The sequence below is a fragment of the Euprymna scolopes genome, unplaced genomic scaffold (genome assembly GCF_053919585.1).
Source record: "Euprymna scolopes isolate OS-2025 unplaced genomic scaffold, ASM5391958v1 sca554, whole genome shotgun sequence".
NCBI lineage: Eukaryota > Metazoa > Mollusca > Cephalopoda > Sepiida > Sepiolidae > Euprymna > Euprymna scolopes.
In genome coordinates this window covers 1-5,564 of record NW_027633607.1, presented here as the reverse complement: position 1 = coordinate 5,564, position 5,564 = coordinate 1, and positions in this window count along the sequence as shown.

Below are 5,564 nucleotides of genomic sequence, written 5' to 3'. Positions count from 1 at the left end.
CTGAAAAAAAAAAAAAAATTCTAATTATTTAAAAAAATGTTTTTACATGAATTAGTCAATGGTGGAAATAATTGTATTTTATCATATAAAATTATCTATATGTTTGGCTAAAACTAAAAAATAACAAAACAAAAATTCTGCTTCAGTGCAACCTCGGGCAGGTTTTGGTAAACAATTTAATGAAATAGTACTTTATTTGGGAACACATCAACGCTTTTATTTCTGCAAATTGTTTTTGCTTTGAGAGATAAAATCAATTTACTGTAATCTATATATATATATATATACACACACACATTAGCGATGGGGGGCGGTCATAAAATACGCTTAAATATAGTATTTTAATTCATCTAGGTTTTGTATATATTATTATAGTCGTGATTTTAAAAGTAAAAAAAAAAAATCAATCAGAATCGAAACTGAAACTGTAGCATTCAAAGCTGGTGACGTTAACACTGTACCAACGTGACATGCATATGAACTGATTAAAAATGAACTAAGATGAATGTACAAAATGTATTACGATTTTTTTCAATTTTGACCCACTTTTGACCTCTTAAAAACTATTTTAACCAGCTCAAGATCCATAAAAGAAAAGTCCATAAAAATCCAATCATTTAAGGCTGCCAGTGCCGCTCTGAAACTTTTAGTTTAAGAGGAGATAGATTTTGAAAATATGGAGACAGACATATAGCCTTTTCTATATTACATACACATAGTTATGAAGTATATATGGAAATTCAGCTATACAAATTTTTTGGCATTTCATCCTTATGAGAATTGATCAGATTAAAATATATAGAATTGATGTTATCTCTACTCATGCTTTTAGCCAATCGCTGAGCTTTTTTCAAACAAAAGTTCTTATATAACTTTTCTTTGTTTAGTTTTGGAAAGTGTGAGACATCCTTATTTGTGAATGAAAAGGTTGTTTTAACCTGTGTGTGTTTAGAGTATGTTTTATTATTTTTTATATTTTAGGGGTTATATTAGTTTATTTTAATATTTTTTGGTGGATAAATGAAACAATATCTATTTCTCTCTCTCTCTCTCTAATATATATATATAAATATATATATATATATATATATATATAGAGAGAGAGAGAGAGAGAGAGAGAGAGAGAGAGAGAGAGAGAGATATTGTGATACATTTATTAAAATGTATAATTTATTATTTTATTGATTTTTAGCCGAGAGGAGATATATTTTATTTACTGTATCATTTTTTGGCGCCAAAAAGATCAATTCGCGTCTGCTCGTTCACATTTTGCAAACAAAACAAGAAAAAAGGGGAGGAGGAGGCCTGCGAGCAAGAGGTGAAGGAAAGGACAGATATACTGTGAACGAAGGGTGGAAGAGGAAAGAGAAAAGAAAGCTCATAGACGAGAAAGAGAGGAGAGAGAAAAGATAGAGAGAACTAAACCGTAGAGAGATAGGCCGTATATATAGAGATATAAACTGTATAGAGAAAGAGATAGACCGTATATAGAGAGAGGGGACTGAAAAAAAGTTGTCAACAGTTAGTGGAGCTTCAAAGCGACAAGACGTAAGTCAGCGAAGGTTGGGGTGGCGAAGCCGGCGAAAGGCGACGGCAGTGTGGTAGCAGCGAGCATCGCGGAGGTAAATATCAACGACATAAGCCAATGTTGGCGGCGACGGTAAAAACCTGTTTTGATCAGTGGTCAAAGTTAGAATATTGACTGAAGAAAAGAATGAACCCAGTGAAGGAAGGATCCAAGGAGCAGCAAAATATTTACTATAAATCAAGGGCTTCGATGAGCTTCAGAAACAAATACTTGGAGCAATTAACATGCACGCGTGTAATGAAACGTAAATAATCCAAAGGACAAAAATATGAAAATTAATCTGCGCGCGCGTAATCACATATAAACAATTTACAGGAAAGAAATATATATAAAAAAAAAAAAAGAGACAAAAAAAGGTCACATTTCAAAGGACATTAAGTGAGTTTTTCAACCAAAACTTTCATTTCTCCAACATCTCTCTCTCTTACCCTAGAACCTGTATCTAATTGAGCAGACAATTTCTTGTTTTATGTGAACATTGACTGTTGATATATTTTTCTCTCGGTAGAATTTGAATTATTAAATAATTTCATTTAGTTAGGCATATTTAATTTTCTTTTCTTGAATTGAATTTTATTTTATTTTTTATATAAATAAAAGTTTGTTAATTTTTCGATGATACTTGTCCTCATTATTTCTTATGTGATTTCGTTGTCCAGTACATTTCATTTTATTGTTGTCTTCGAGGTGGTTATCCCATTCCTATAACAACGCATTATCAAAGAACTTGAGAAACTTTTTTTTTTTATATATATATTTCGTTACGTCACTCATCTCTACCGTCCCCAGTAGGACTGGGATATGTCGTAACAATATATATAAATATATGAATTTTTCTGCCAGGAATTTGTATGGAATTTTGAACGAAACCCTTTACTTAATCCACAGGGGGTAGCATGTTCTCATTAGGTCAGCCAAAAATAATTACTTAACCGTTCTACCCAGTTATGACTGAGATAACAAGCTAGGTGGATTAAATAGAGTTCTGTGTATATTTCTGAGTTTGACAAGAAAGTCGGAGGTCACATTGACCAAAACGTTGTAAAAATAGCATTTAATATGAGAACAGTAGTTCAAATAATCCGTATTTTTTTTTTCTTTTGCTTGTTTTTATTTTTATGCATTTCTAAGGAAAGTGACAAAATAAGTATGAAAGAGACCACTCTGTTTGGCAACTCACTTGACAATCACTCAAAATTGCTTAATTGCTATATGCTTTCTTCACTGGGCTTCTCAGTCGGCTCACTCCTTAAAATTTTTTATATGCTGTCTAAATCATAATATCTACAAGTTAAGAACGGGAGTCGTGTCTATCTTTAATTTGCTAGATTTTTACAAGCTATTTTCGAGATTTTTTTCGATCACCACATCTTCGTTACACTTTTCAGTATAAAAAAGCGAATGCTGGGGCAGGGGAAACAGAAACTGGCTTGCAATGCCAAACTTAGTTTGACCATAATAAGGTCAAACATCACGCGACTTAACTTTCTCGCCCATGTCAATTTCACTTTATAAACATTAAATTAAGACAGCTTTCACTTCCTCTCCCCTTGTGGCCGAGATGGTTAGGTGTCTGTTTTTTTCCCCTTTTGTTTCCACCTTCGCGTCAAGGCTTCGGGTTCGCGCCTACCTTCCTACTAAAACTTTTTTTTTTCTTTTACACCTCCAAACACCCAGCCAACGTTTTTCTTTTTAAACGGGGTTGTTTTTATCCAACCCCCCACCCCACCCCACGTAGACACACCTCCAAACACCCGGCAACGCTGGATACCCCCACTAGTCTATTATATAAATCTCACTTGTCTGTTTAAATGTATGTATGTTTGTATGTCTTGCAAAAACTTTCGACAGAGGCGACAGATTTTCACCCTCAACTAGGCAGTTTTCTACAGGGAGGCTCGGCTTTTTCGCTGACATTTTTTGCAAGCCATTCAACCCTCCCGCCTGTGACCTCGCATAAAAGGCATTATTTCGTTATAGTATGATTGTAGAAATAAAATAATAAACGGCAGCGTCCTGAAAATAATAGTAAATAGTAATGAGATAAGAGAACAAGAGGTAGTGAGTAGTGCCGAGGGTGGGTGGTTTAAATGGATAGTTAAAGAATGTGCTATTGGTTTGGGGGTCATAAAAAGGGTCATAATGCATAGCCGGGATTTGGAAGAGGAGTGGGTCAAAAGAGTAGAAATAAGATGGAAGGAAAGAGTAGTTAGTACTCAGGCAAATGGCCCTAAATAACATGATGCTGTGAAGGGAGTGAGAGGACTTAATGGAAAGAGAGTAAAAGTCATTGCTACTATTTGTTTGTGACAACATATTTAAGAAAAGTTGTTTCTGATAAAATATATGCATAGTTTCTAGGAATATGCTTTAGTAATTGCTTTAAATGATAAGTTTGAAAGATTTGATTTAGAAGTGATCGGTTGTTTTCCTATTGAAACTGTACACAAACAGGAAAAATGGAGATCATTTTATTGTATAGATTAGAATATTTTTTTTGATTTGCTGTTTTGTAAATTGTCAACTTTTATTTTATTCTACTTGTTTTTATTTTTATGCATTTCTATGGAAAACAACAAAAGAAATGTGAAAGAAACCACTCTGTTTGGAAATCGTTTGACGACAGAAACACTAACAAATGTATGCACCAACCAGTTACTATGCCAACAATCCAAAATTGATTAAATGCTATATGTACGACAAAGAAAGATAATACACTAAGAAAATCTGAGAATCAGACTGGCTTTTTTTTTTTTAGATATATTCTAGCAGGCTGCCCGGCGTTGACCAGTCATAAAATACACATAAATATTATATTTTAATTATTGCAAAATTCTTATTTAGTATAAACAGAAATACCGTAGGTATAACACCTAATGTTAAATTCCTTATGGGAAGAAACTGAGGCATGTGCATGCGAATATTGTGTTTTTTTCTGAATAGATCACTTATAGTAAGTAAAAAAAATACTCAAAATCAAAATCTAAAGACAGTGAGTCAAGTACGATAACCATTAGGCCAGCTTGACACATTCTTTAAAATAAGTTTTCCAACTTACTTCTTCTTAGCATAAGTAATCTCTCATGTGAATGTTTCATGCATGTGCATTCGTGAAACAGTTGACAAACAGATAAAAATCCGATGATTCCCCCCCCCCACGGACTAATTTTTCAATTTTGCCCCCTCCCAGCCCTTTTTATGGATGAAAGCCGATTAAAAAGTTTTCCACGTGCCTGAATATCCTATATACCAAATTTCAAGTCTGTAGATCAAAAATTCATTGAGTATATAGGTTGAGAAGTGTTTTCACATACATATTCTCACTTTTACAGATATTCTAGCAGATGTACCTGTTATTGCCCAGTATTAAATGTAACATTCAATTTCTTTTAAAAAAATATAGGGGGGAAAAAAAGCGGAAAGAAACTAAGACATGTTCATGCGAGTATTATATATTTTTTTCTAAACAGTTTATTTCTCGTAAGTAAAAAAGAAAATACTCGAGCTGAGATCGAAACCAAAACCTAAAGATATTAAGTCATGTACGTTACCATTACACCAGCTTGCCATGATCTTTACAAAGTGTTTTCAAAACATTTTATTCTTAACATAAAAAAAAAACTCATGTTTTTCAACCATGAATGTGCAGTCGATAAACACTTGACAAACAGATCAAAATCCAGTGACCCTCACATACCAATTTGCTAATTTTGACCCCTTAGGAACCCTTTTTTCTGGATGAAAACCCGATTAAAAAGTTACACGTCTTAATATTCTATATACCAAATTTCAAATCTGTAGCTGAAAAATTCGTTGAGTGTATAGGTTGAGAACTGTCTTCACACACACACATTCTCACTTCTAGAGATATATAGATGAGATTGATATATTTAAAAATGATTCCATTCTTAGTAGCTCTATCTTTAGAAATGGTGAAACATTGTATGTCATTTGCACCATTCTTAAGTATAAGAAT